Source organism: Macrotis lagotis, chromosome 1 (assembly GCF_037893015.1).
Source record: "Macrotis lagotis isolate mMagLag1 chromosome 1, bilby.v1.9.chrom.fasta, whole genome shotgun sequence".
NCBI classification, from domain to species: domain Eukaryota; kingdom Metazoa; phylum Chordata; class Mammalia; order Peramelemorphia; family Peramelidae; genus Macrotis; species Macrotis lagotis.
In genome coordinates, this window is record NC_133658.1 from 706929565 (window position 1) to 706942549 (window position 12985).

Genomic DNA, 12985 nt, shown 5'->3' on the forward strand with positions numbered 1-12985 from the left:
TTTTATGTCTAAATCCGGTACGCATTTTGATCTGATTTTGGTATAAGGTGTGAGATGGAGGTTTATGCCTGGTTTGTGCCATACTATTATCTAGTCCAAGAATTTTTGTCAAATAGTGAGTTCTTATTACAGAAGCTAATGTCTTTGCCTTTGTCAAACAGTAGATTATTATAGTCATTTACTGCTGTTTTCTTCGAATCTATCCTAATCCATTGATCCATTAATCTATTTCTTAACCAGGACAAGGCAGTTTTGATGACCACTTTAGTATAGTTTTAGATTTGCTAGAGCTAGCCACTTTCCTTTACATTATCCCCATCAATTTCCCTGATATTCTTGACCTTTTGTTGCTCCAGATGAATTTTGTTACTATTTTTTCTAGTTCAATAAAATAATTATTTGGTAGTTTAGTTGGTATGACATTGAATAAGAAATTTAGGCAGAATTGTCACTTTTATTATATTAACTTGACTTAATCATGAGCAACTGACATTTTTCCAGTTGTTTAGATCCGACTTTATTTGTGTGAGAAGTGCTTTGTAATTGTCTTCATACAGCTTCTGGGTTTTCCTTGGGAGGTAGATTCCCAAGTATTTAATGAGGTCTGCAGTTACTTTAAATGGAATTTCTCTTTCTATCTCTTGCTCTTGGGCTTTACTGTTCATATATAGAAATGTTGATGATTTATGTGGGTTTATTTTACAGCCTACTAGTTTGCTGAATTTGTTAATTGTTTCATGTAGTTTTTTAGATGATCTTCTTGGGTTCTCTAAGTATACCATCTCATCATCTGCAAAAAAGTGAGAGCTTTGCTTCCTCATTACCAATTCTGATTCCTTTAATTTCTTTTACTTTTCTTATGCTAAAGCTAACATTTCTAATACTATATTGAATAATAATGATGATAATGGGTATTTGTTTTTTTTAGCTTTAGTTTTTGCAAGGCAATGGGGTTAAGTGGCTTGCCCAAGCCCACACAGCTAGGTAATTATTAAGTGTCTGAGGTGGGATTTGAACTCAGGTACTCCTGAATCCAGGGCCAGTGCTCTATTCACTGTACCACCTAGCCGTCCCCACTGTGCCACCTAGCCGCCCCAATAATGGGTAATCTTGTTTCACCCCTGATTTTATTGGAAATGCTCCTAGTTTAACTCCATTACATATAATATTTGTTGACAGTTTTAGATAGCTACTGCTCATTATTTTAAGGAAAAACTCCATTTATTCCTATACTTCCTAGTGTTTTTAGTAGGAATGAATGTTGTATTTTTATCACAGGCTTTTTCAGCATAAATTGAGATAATCTTAGGATTTCTATTGGTTTTGCTATTGATATGTTCAATTATATTGAGTGTTTTCCTAATATTGAACCATCCCTTCCTATTTGGTATAAATCTTGCCTAATCATGGTATATTATCCTGGTAATAACTTACTGTAATCCCTTTGCTAAAATTTTATTTAAGATTTTGACATCAATGTTCATTAGGGAGCTTGGTCTGTAATTTTCTTTGTCTGTTTTGTTTCATCCTGTTTTAGGTATCAGTACCATATTGATATCATAAAAGGAATTTGGAAGAACTCTTATTTTAAAAAATAAATTATGTAGAATAGGAATTAATTGTTCCTTTAATGTTTGGTAGAATTCACTAGACCTGGAGACTTTTTCTTAGGGAGTTTATTGATGGTTTCTTCAACTTTTTTCTGAAATGGGGTTATTTAAGTAATTTATTTCTTCTGTTAATCTGGGAAGTTTATATTTTTGTAAATATTCATCCTTTTTACTCAGGTTGCCAAATTTATTGGCATACAGTTTGGTAAAATAGTTCTGAATTATCTCTTTAATATCCTCCTCATTGGTGGTTAGTTCACCTTTTCATTTTTGATACTGGTATTCTTTCTTTTTTCAATCAGATTAGCCAAAGGTTTATGTATTTTATTGATTTTTTTCATAAAAAATAGTTTTATTTGTTAGATCAATGTTTTTCTTGCTTTCACTTTTATTAATTTCTTGATTTTCAGAATTTCTAATTTGATGTTTAATTGGGGATCTTTCATTTGTTCTTTTTCTAGCTTTTTTAGTTGCATACCCAATAGGCATTTAGAGATATAAAGTTTCCCCTCAAAAATGCCTTGACTGCATCCCATAAATTTTGGTATGATATCTAATAGTTATCATTTTCTTGGGTATAATTATTATTTTTATGATTGCTCTTTGATTCACTCATAATTTAAAATTACATAATTTAGTTAACAATTTTTCATTTATTTTTCCTTGACCCTTTATTACATGTAATTTTTGTTGTATTATGAATTGGAAAGTATGCATTTTTATTATTTCTGTCATGCATTTGATTGTAAAGTTTTTATGACCTAGTATAAGTTCAGTTTTGATATAGGTGCCATATACTGCAGAGAGAAAAGAATATTCTTTTCCATCCCTATTGTTTTCTCCAGAGGTCTATCATATCTAAGTTTTCTAAGAATTTATTCACCTTCTTAACTTCCTTCTTATTTATTTTGTGGTTAGTGTTATCTAGTTCTGAGAGAAGGAGGATGAGGTCCCCCATTATCAAAGTTTTATTGTCTGTCTCCTTGTAATTCACTCAGCTTTTCCTCTAGGGATTTGGATGCTATATCACTAGGTACATCCATGTTTAATAATGATACAACTTCATGTGGTTTCTTTCCTTATTCCTTTTAATGAGATAAATTTTTCTTTTATTTCACCTGAGATCAGAATTGCTGCCCCTGCATGTTTTACTTCAGCTGAAGCATAATATATTTTGCTCCATCCTTTCACCTTTACCCTGTGTATATCTCTCTGCTTCAACAGAGCAGTTCTCTTGTAAACAACATATTATAGGATTCTAGTTTTTAATCCATTCTGCAATTTCCATTTTATGGGATAGTTTATCTTATTCATATTTACTGTTAAGATTACTAATTCTAGGGGGAAGCTGATGGCATAGTGGGTAGAGCACCAGCCCTGTAGTCAGGAGGACCTGAGTTAAGATCTGGCCTCAGACACTTAATAATTATCTAACTATCTTGGACAAGTCACTTAACCCCATTGCCTTGCAAAAAGTAAAAATAAAAAGATTATTAGTTCTATATTTCCCTCTGTGCTATCTTTTTCCATGTATATTTTTCCTCTTTCCTTTCCTCTTTTTCCTCCTCACCAAAATTTTGCTCCCTTTCATCTTTAAAGTTTTTTTAATTTAACTTTCAATTTATTTTCACTTATACTTTTGCTTCCCTTTTATTAATCTCTTCTTCCCTTTTTTTCTCCCCCGCCCCTTCCCTGTAGAGTGGGATAGATTTTTAAACCCAAGTTTAAAAGGGAAGGGTTCTTATTCCCTCTCTGGGCCAAGTCTATTGAATAGAATTTACTCAGTGTTCCCAGCCTCCCTTCTTTCCCTCTTATATACTAGATCTTTGTACTTCTTCACCTGGTGTTATTTATCAATCAAGTACTAATAATCAGGTACCATCAATCAAAGCTTGATTACTTGATAAGCTCAAAGTACTACCAAAGTTTAATCACAGATTGATTGATTGATTGATTGTTTGATTGTTTTATAAGCAACATTGCCTCAAAGTCACTAAGTACCTTCCCCCTCTCTGTCTCATTAGAAATATACTTCTCAAGAGTCTTGAATTACATCAAATTATAATCATTTTATACCTTATTACCTTTTCATGTATCTGTCAAGTACATACAATCTCATGATTATCATCCAAAGAAAATCATTTCATGAAGCATTTGTATCCCCCCTAAGCATACTCTTCCCCCCTCCCCCTTTAGCTTCTAGTCCAGAGTACTAAACCCTTATTGACTGAAGTGTGGATTAAGTCCAACCATTCTCACCTTCTGTCCCTAAAGTCATTTCCAAGTTAATTAACTATAGAGTCTGAAATTGCTCCAAGTACTAGGACACTCAGAAGGTCTCTTTTTTTGTTTGTTTCATCATTTTTAGGGGTTTTTTTTGCAAGGCAATGGGGTTAAATGGTTTGCCCAAGGCCACACAGCTAGGTAATTATTAAATGTCTGAGGTCGGATTTGAACTCAGGTACTCCTGACTTCAGGGCTGGTGCTCTATCCACTGTGACTCCTAGCTGCCCTCTGAAGGTCTCTTTTAAGAACTTTACAACTGATTGTAAGGTATGGGAGAAACTGACACCATACCACCCAGTATAGGATGCACTCATCAAAGAAAGTGCTAAATTTTGTGAGCAAAGCAAAATTAAAGTAGGTCAAAGAAAACTGAGACATATAAATTTAGAGGAAATATCCCCAGTTTTCATCTGGGCTTTTTTCTCAAACATAGAGATGTCATCTTCTTCAAAGGAAAGATAAGAACCAATAATACCCATATCCCCTAAATCCAGTCTCTTCAATTATATTCAACCCTTTAACTATCCTAAGAGAAATACAGTTCTCAAGAGTTACAAGTATTATATCTTTCCTTATAGGGCTGTATACAATTTGATGGTCTTGATTAACATTCGTTTTGTTTTGTTTTTTTTCCTTCCCCTTTTTGTTTAACATTTTATGTATCTCTTGAGTCTTGTATTTGGAGATTGAATTCTCTGTTCAGTTCTTGTCTTTTTATCAGGAAATTTTGGAAGTTCTCTATTTCATTGAACATCCATCTTTTCTCAAGGGCAGAATATGCTGAATTTTGCAGAGTAGTAAATTCTTGGTTGCAATCCAAGGTCCTTTGCCCTCCAATATATGCTATTCCAAGTCCTCCAGTCCTTCAGTGTTGAAGCTGATAAGTCCTGCCACACAGCTAGGTAATTATTAAGTGTCTGAGACCAGATTTGAACCCAGGTACTCCTGAATCCAGGGCCAGTGATCTATCCAGATGCTCCTGTGTTTTCTTTCTTTCTTTCTTTCTTTCTTTCTTTCTTTCTTTCTTTCTTTCTTTCTTTCTTTCTTTCCTTCTTTCTTTCTTTTGCAAGGCAATGGGGTTAAGTGGCTTGCCCAAGGCCACACAACTAGGTAATTATTAAGTGTCTGAGGCCAGAATTGAACTCAGATACTCCTGACTCCAGAGCTGGTGCTCTATCCATTGCACCACCTAGCTACCCCCACTATGTATTCTTTCAGTGACTGTTTTGTCTTCCTGCTCTAGCAGATTTGGACACTTTATCAGGGAAAAGTGCACTTTTCCCTGATAGTTTCCTGAAAGATGTTTTCTTTTTTTTTTAATCTAGGCTTCCTGTTAGTCCAATAATCCTTAAATTATCTTTCCTGATTCTATTTTCCAAGTTATTTTTTTCCTAAATGGTACATTACATTTTCTTCAATTTTTTGAGCCTTTTTACTTTATCTGATGTATTTGTGTAGCCTCATAGATTCATTGGATTCTATTTGTCCAATTCTAATTTTTAAGATTTTATTTTCTTCAGTTAGCTTTTTTTTTGTTTCGTTTTCCAGCTGGTAAATTTTAGTCTTTGTTGGGTTGCATTCCTTTTCCAGTTGGTCGATTTTATTTTTGAAGAGTTACATTCTTTTTCCAATTGGTTATTTTTATTTTTAAAGGAGTTGATTTCTTTGGTTAATTTTTCATAATTTTCCTGCTTGACTCTCATTTCTTTTTTTACATTTTTCTTCTTCCTCTCTTCTTTGGTTTTTAAATTCTTTTTTTAAGCTCTCCTATGAGTTTTTGGATTTGAGTTCGACTCATAGATTCTTTTGAGACTTCCCCTGTGGGTAATTTTTCACTGTTTTCTTCATCAGAGGTGGCATTTATGTGCATAGTAACTTTCTGTAGTAAGAACTCTTTTAGCTTTTTTGCTCATCTTGAAATGTCCAAACATTAATCCTGGGGTGTAGGGAGTATAGACCCAAACTTTTTATACTGGGGCTGAAGTCTGATCCCGGGCTTGTCATTGGCCAAGATGTTGCCTCCACAGTCTAGATATTATCTTTGCAGAGGTTTGTTTCCTCCTTTATATTTGGGTTCAAGATACACAGTTGTTTGTTCCCAACCCAGTCCTGGGTTCCCAGGGTTCACACTTTGTTTGGGGTTGAGACTCTCCCTGCTGGCTTGCTTTATAGCTTTGGGGACCTATGTTGTTGTCAAGCTGTCATGACCTGGCTTGCACTGAGGCTAAAAACCTCTCTCTCTGGCTTTCCCACTCTCCTGCCTAGCTAGGTTTTACTTCCTTTTTTACCCCAAAGAGACAGACCTTCACTGAAGTTTGATGTCTAGCTTTGAAAACTTCTTTGGATCTTGTCTTTTTTTTTAATTTTGGTGGGAATTTTACCTTTAAAGTCTATGCAGAGGCTTCACATAACTTTGTATAGGGAAAAACTCTGGGAGCATGCTAGCTTCATGTCATCATCTTGGCCCCTCCAATAGTAGGATTTCTTGAAGCCTTGGTGTATTGAATAGAGTGCCAGGCCCTGAGTCTAGAAACCTCATCTCCATGAGTTCAAATCTGTACTCAAACATTTACTAGCTATGTGTCACTTGAACCTGTTTACCTAATTTTCTTTATCTATAAAATGAACCAAAGTAGGAAATGTTGAACTATTTCAGTATAGTACCTTTGCCAAGAAAACCCCAAATGGGATCACAAAAAGTTTAACACAATAAATAACTAAAACAGAAGTAGTCACATGGTCAATGTCTATTGTGATCTGAGAATGCTATAGGGGCAAGAATCCCCATGTATTTTGAGAACTTTCAGTAGGGATCACTGGAATGTGATTCAGCTCAAATCCCACCTTCTTCAGGAAACTTTCCTGATCCCCTTAGTTGCTAGTACTCCCCATCTAATGTTACTTCCAATCTTCTCTCTCTCTCTCTCTCTCTCTCTCTCTCTCTCTCTCTCTATATATATATATATATATATATATATATATATATATATATATATATATATATATGCATATATATCTTATTTGTTTTGATTGATATATAACATGATATGATGTGACTTGATACGGTATAATATAATACAACATAATATATGATACTATGTAACATGATAGACATCATATAAAATAAAAATCATAAATCTCTTCCATTAGACTATAAGGTTCTTGAAGATAGGGTTTCTTTTTTCTTTGTGTCTCCAGTGCTTGACACAATACCTGATATAGAGTAAGTGCTTAATGTTTGTTGACTAACTGATTTAAAGAGTGACTATCACAGTGTTTTATAATTGACATTTTTTAAAAATGTTTATTGATGGAGCAGCTAGATGGCATAGTGTATAAAGCACTGGCTCTGGAGTCAGGAGGACCTGAGTTCAAATCCAAATCCAAATACCTGTGTGACCTTGGGCAAGTCACTTAACCCCATTACCTTAAATAAAGAAAAATTTAAAAATTTTTTTATTTATTTATAGAATGAACCTTTTGAAATCTCAGTTACTCATGTATGAAATGTAGATAATAATAATAATGCCTGTACTGCACAACAAATTATTTCATGTATGTGTATCAGGGATCTGATATGAACAAAGTGTTTCTGATTACTACTCACCATGTGGAAGAGGTTGGAGATTCCACTTCTAGGGGAGCTGTGATAATAGGTAATGGAGAAATAAATATAGTGAATATTCTGTTTTGCTAACCATATGACTAGGAGAAGTTTTTTTGGATTATTTGTTTAGCTAGAACTAGAGGTGTCTTCAAAAGGCACTATTAACCAAAATCTTGATTATGCCACTTTCACTGCTCTCTTTTGACTTGGAAACTTTGCTTATGGCATGCAGTAAGACACAAAAACCATATAAGGAAAGTTACTCCCCACCAAGACCAAGAAGTAGTCCTCTGAAAACAGATAGCAATCCTTATCATTTTTGTCCATTTTATGTTGAAAGCATTAGAGGTAGATCCCAACCTTATGAGTTTCCACTGATCAGGAGGGCCAACTTGATTGTCTTGGTACTTCAGCATCCAAGGAACAAAGAATGATTTATGGGAGTGAACTTTGAATCTCAGATGAGTGGTAGCCAAGATAAACATTCATTCAGCAAGGACACTGCCTTACAGACAGGAACTTGGTGAGACTAGTATTATATAGAAACTAAACCATATTTAAGCCAACTATGAGGTAGGATAGAGGAAGTTGACTTGCTTGAAGGAAATGCATTTTTTATTGTTATATAATCTAGGTAAACATTGCTTTAGACAAACTATTTAATATTAACTCAAATTTGGTTAAATGGAACTGGAGTAAGACCTAACAGCAGGGGAAACCCATTGGGTAAAATCTTGATAATGGCATTAGAGAAAAGGTATCCCCAAGTTCCTCCTAGAATTCTGAGAGGGAGTTGTCACAGGCCACAGTCTCACAATATAAGGCTAAAGCAAACTTACTACATATATGAAGTTATAGAAACATAAAATGCTATATAAATGTAAGTAGTGACTGTTATTTCATCCCAAAATTCCTTTGTGTACTGCTGAAGTTTATAATTCCCTGAAATGCTATCATAAGGGTGTTGCTCATTTCTGGAAATCCAATTCCCAGAGATCCAGGGCTACCCTTCTCTCCAATGTAGAAAGAAAAGTGTGCTGTTCATCTATTCCAAGTGTTTTTAGGCAGCTACTTTGTGCAAAAACCTGTAACAAAAGCTGGAGATAAAAAGGCAAAATGAAAATTAGTCAGCAGTGGGTAGAACTATGTAGTTGAAGTCAAGAAGGTCTGAATTCAAATTCAGTCACAGACATTTTGAGTGATCTTGGACAAGTCATTTAACTTTTGTCTGCTTCAGTTTCTTCATCTGTAAAAATGGAGATTAAAAATGCCACCTGACTCCCAATTTTTTAATGAGGATAAAATGAAATAATATATGTGAAGTAATTTGCATACCATAAAGCATTATATAAATGCTCATTATTATTATCCTCAAGGAACCTGCTACTGAGGGTAAGCATTCTATTAACAGATAAATGTAGACATGAACATTGGAAGATACAGATAACACTGAGGGAGAAAGGAAAAATTAGGGAGTTAGGAAAAAATACCAAGTGGCACCTGAGCTGAGCCCTGAAGAATAGAAGCGATCCTAAGAGGTAAAGTTGAAGAGGGTGTAATTCTAGGCTTGGGGGTCAACCTGAGCAAAGATAAGCGAGGGGCTGGATTGGCAGAACAAGAAGGCTAGTGTGGCTAGAGTACAGCATATATGGAGGGACATAATAAGCAATAAATGGGGAAAAGTAGGCTGATAGGAAAGGGCATTAAATGTCAAGGAATTTATATTTTATTCTAAAGACAATACAAAACCATTGACTTATTGAAATATCTTCAGAGATGAAAGATGGGCTAAAATATAACAATCTACTGAGCAATGTATTACCATTCTGTTCTTCTAAAGATAAAAATAAAGTTAAAAACTCCAGAAAATCAGGTCTTCTTGGTGATCACACTGTCAGGATAAATCAAATATAAGGGCCTCAACTATGTCTCCTTAACTTTTCATTAACTTGCTCCCAGGGTGGTGTCTGCCCACCTATGGTGCAAAAACCTATTACAGCAATTTATGGGATAGCCTGTGTATCCCTTTATTTATGGTGTTGTTCTGATTTTTATTTTTGAATTGTTAAACCTCTATTTTTCACTCTGTAAATTGCAGCAAACATTCTGGTAGGTGATATATCGATTAAATTATTGTGCTCTAACAAAATTAAAATGCTCAGAAAAATTCATTTACACTCAATAATTAATTCTCTTACCTCACACAAAGAAGTCAAGATTTAAAATAGTTTCTCTGTCAAGCAGCCAAACGGTGTATGAAATCAAAAGGAACCGAAAACTCAGAAGCAATTAAGGGGGGGGAAAGTGACTGTTTTATATCAATGAATAAATATCCCCCCCCAAAAAAGTAACTGTGTTGTTCTCACAAAGGAAACACACGAGTCTAAAGAATCTGAAATAATGAAATAAGAAAAAATTACAATGTCCTTTTCCATGGCTGGAAAACATTGAGTCATGCCAATTTTCTGATTTTCATACTTATGCTAGAGCCCTTTATTATTTTGAAAAGACAGGGATGTTGTCCTAAAAGGACAAAATGTTAACTGAAAAAAAAGTTGGCATGACTAGAAGTCCTTTCAGTAATAGGCACAAGGTTCACTTATACTTTTAGAGATGGTTTGGAAAAGTTGTTGCTCTATATAGGGTAAACACATTTTACAATCCTATCTCTAGCTTCCAGATATAACCAGAATACCCAAATAAACCATACAGTTTATTTTCAAGATCCTCTGGCTTAGCATTCAAATGATCTTCAGCCAGAGCAAAAACCAAGCGAAGATAAGATCGTTCTCCTCTATTCTCCTTGTTCCCAGTCTTATGAATATTTGTTGGCAGAAAAAAATTTCCTGACTTTTCTTAAATGTATAATGTGTCTAGGTGATTTGTTAGGCAGAGATAATAGTTAAATAGTTCCTGTCCTCAAGACTATGCATTCTAATGAGAGAGAGAGAGAGAGACAAAAAATACCTGTTTTAGTATATGCATAATATATAACAGAGTCCACTGGAAGCTAGGGAAATCAAAAACAGCTTTGGGTAGAAAGTGGTGCTTGATCTGAGTCTTAAAGTAAAAGTGGAATTATAAAAGGAGGAAGTAAGAAAAGAATATATTCCATTCAGGAGACAGTACAAAGGCACATAGCTGAGAGATCCAATGTCTATAGAAAAGCAAATAGATAAGGAAGGAAGGAAGGAAGGAAGGAAGGAAGGAAGGAAGGAAGGAAGGAAGGAAGGAAGGAAGGAAGGAAAGGAAGGAAGGAAGGGAGGGAGGAAGGGAGGGAGAGAGGGAGGAAGAGATGGAGGGAGGAGTGGGAGAGAAGGAAGGGGGATGCAAGGAAGGAAGGAGAGAGGGAGAGAAGGAAAGGAAGGAGGGAAAGAGGGAAGGAAGGAAGGAGGGAAGAAAGGAAGGGAGGAAGGAAGGAGAGGAAGAAAAGGGAGGAAAGGGAAGGAAAGAAAGGAGGGAGGGAGGGAGGGAAGGAAGGAGGGAGGGAGGGAAGGAAGGAAGGAGGGAAGGAGAGAGGGATGGAAGGAAAAAAGGAGGGAGGAAAAGAGAGGGAAGGAAGGAAGGAAACCCTGGCAGTATCACCTTTAAAAAAAGAGCTTTATGCTCAGATATTTTTATAACATAATTATTTTTAATTGCAACGATTTAGGGATATCCAAAGTTTCCCCCTTTTTCTAAAGTCTTGATTTTCAAAAGTTCAGTCTCTTGAAGGACATTGCTGATAAAGAGCTTGGACTAACTTTCTTGTTCAGATTCCACCCAGATTCCACCCAGCTATTGTGTTCTGCTCAGGCTTGGGGAGGGAGGGGAAGGAGTATTAATTTTTTGAATAGAAAGACTGGAGGTGGCTTCTCTGTCCATAGATGACATGAGGTTACTCTCAACTCCTCATTGTAATATTTATTCTCTTTTCAATTGTTAACGAATCAAGTTGTAATTCCCATCCTCGGATCATCTACTCTTCAAAGGGTATATAAACTGTGAGCCCAGGTCTTGATTGTCCTTTGGTCTAAGAGAGACAGCCAAATAACCATCCTTTTGTTAATAGACATTCTGGCCTTATTAATAAAATGATTAAATGGCCCACAAACTTTGCCTTTAGAACCTTTTCAATCTTCACACCTTACTATACCTGCTTAATTAATATCTGTTCTAAAAGTAAATTATCTGACTGAAAATCAATAGGAAGCATAGCAGTTGTAGCTCATGAAGGAAAGGACTAGAAAAACCTCAGAAACTCTTAGGTTTGAGTTGTACCTAGTATACTGAGAAATCATAGGCAGCCCTTTCCTTTCCTACAATGCAAATGGGGGTTGAGAGAAGTAACCCCACAGGAGGTATCCAGTTCAACTCCCACCTTCTATGAAGGTTGACATTGAAACAATTCCAGAAAAAAAGTCTATTTAGAAAAAAGTATTTTAGAAACCACCAAAAAATCCATCCCCACAGCCCTGATATTCTTTTTTTTTCCATTTGGAAATTGCTTTCATCGAGGTTTTCAATGAGCTCATCAGTGAACTAGTAAATAAACACATTTTTAACTTAAAAAGTTTTTGAACTTTACTTGTTATTATGTCAAGGGAGACTACTGCTGGTGTGAAATGCAGGAGATATTTCTGTATCTGAGGTGTGCTTCCTGTATCCTTCCTTTTGCCTTCAAGCCCAGGGCCTTTTTCACAGGTGTCTCTCATTTTAAACTGCTGCCCCATTTTTTTCTGGGTTTCTCTCACCTAGATATCCCTGAAATAAAGGAACTCAGGTTTCCCATTTCTCCCCTGACCAGTTCTTTCTAAAATAAGCAGGCAGTATTTACTTTGTTTAGCCAAGCATTTCTTTTTGTTTTGTTTTCAAATAAACAAAAGAAAGATTATAATGAAGTTATTAGAAAAATTTAAAGCCTATTTAGTAAATAGATGCTTTCTCGTAAAATCATTTTGGACTAGGGTGGTGCAGTGGATAAAGCACAGGCCCTTGAGTCAGAAGTACCAGGGTTCAAATCCAGTCTCAGACATTTAATAATTGCCTAGCTGTGTGGCCTTGGGCAAGACACAACCCCATTTACCTTGCAAAAAACAAAAAAAAAATCATTTTGGACTTACTTGTATATATATATATATATATTTTATCATCAAAATACCATGATAAGATTCTAAATAACATGAACTACATTGTTTTTTCTCTTTTTTGGTCTTTGTATTTCCTTTGTTTCTCAACAGCTATTCAGTAAATGTTTGTTGACTTGAATTGATATCTCTGGTCTTTACAATAAAATATAATTGGAGGTAGGATTAGTATTTCTTTCCCCAAAACATAGTGGAGAGGGAAGAGGAAAAAAAGGACAGTGAGGATTCTGGAAGGATTATCAGTTTAAGAAAGGAATTAAAGCATTCTTAAAACAGAAGAAACAGAGTTGAAAGGAACTTTCCATCAAGTCCACCTCCCTTGTATTGCAGATGAAGCACTATAGTGTAAAGAAGCC